This window comes from Anneissia japonica, unplaced genomic scaffold (genome assembly GCF_011630105.1).
Source record: "Anneissia japonica isolate Jap-2015-1 unplaced genomic scaffold, ASM1163010v1 scaffold287712_len2945570_cov188, whole genome shotgun sequence".
In the NCBI taxonomy this organism is placed as follows: domain Eukaryota; kingdom Metazoa; phylum Echinodermata; class Crinoidea; order Comatulida; family Comatulidae; genus Anneissia; species Anneissia japonica.
Genome location: NW_022704401.1, coordinates 1,450,017 through 1,451,180, shown reverse-complemented (window position 1 = coordinate 1,451,180; position 1,164 = coordinate 1,450,017).

The window sequence follows — 1,164 nt, the reverse complement described above, 5'->3', positions numbered from 1 at the left end:
TTTTTTTTGAAATTGAAGAAGACGTAAAACAAGGATGTTGCTTATCACTTATTTACCTTTTTTTTTCGATAATTAATCGAATAAGATGATTCGTGAAAGAAATGTAGGCATTTTAATACTAGAGTTGGTTCATTGTTCTGGGCCGATGATGATCGATGGTAGCGAAAAGAATTAAAATATATTTTACAAACAGCAAGTCATTTCTAACAAAATGGAAACTTACATTCTATTACAGTAAATCAAATGTATTACATACTGGAAAACGTCGCAATGTGTTCAGAAAATGGAAATTAAGAAACGATTTTATTACTGAGGCTGATTGATACAAATACCTGTAAAGTGTTGATGACATAAATTGAGGAAGTAAATAAAAATTGAACCGAAAAAATATTAAATCCATACTTGATGAACAGGAAGACATTAATAGAGTCTACCATGGGGACATTCTTTGGACAACCATAAGACTCCCAACCATTAATTGTGCCTATTCTACCTAATTAACTAACAGCCGTCCATCTACTAATAAAAGTGAGTATTTACAGTATGATGGCAAGCTTAATACAAAAAGCACCTAGAAATTTCGCAAAAGGTACATTCTACGGTTGGTGAACTTGGTTGGCAGTCACCTTAATCACTCCAAAATTAGTACAGAGTTTTAAACACGCATGAATTATTATTATTACATAACTTTATTCAAAAACTGAAAGGTACTCTCAACAAGTCTTGTATCACGATGAAATGTAAATAAAAAGTGTTTCGTATAATTAACATAAAAACAATTATTGTCTAGTCTCTTAAAAATAAAATGAAAACGACACTAACCTTTCTTTAATTAAACATTAAGGAACATGTTTGGCCATTCTGAACGATTTGAGCCATTGTCTCTTAACCTAGCAAATTCCGTTAGTAGTAGTGTTGACCACTTGAGGTGGTTTATGGTTGTTTATTGAGTATGAAACTGTTTATTTAATTATGACGTAACAATAGAACAATGGCTATGATATATTTATGAGGGTATTTTTATGATTGACAATTGTTTATCATTATAATTATGCTGGTATAATAATTTGTGTAATGAGGGTATGGTGACGTAGTGTGGAAAGGTTGAATTTGATTGGTTCATGTAAAGAACGATTTTCATTGGCTGAGAGTGATAACGGTGAC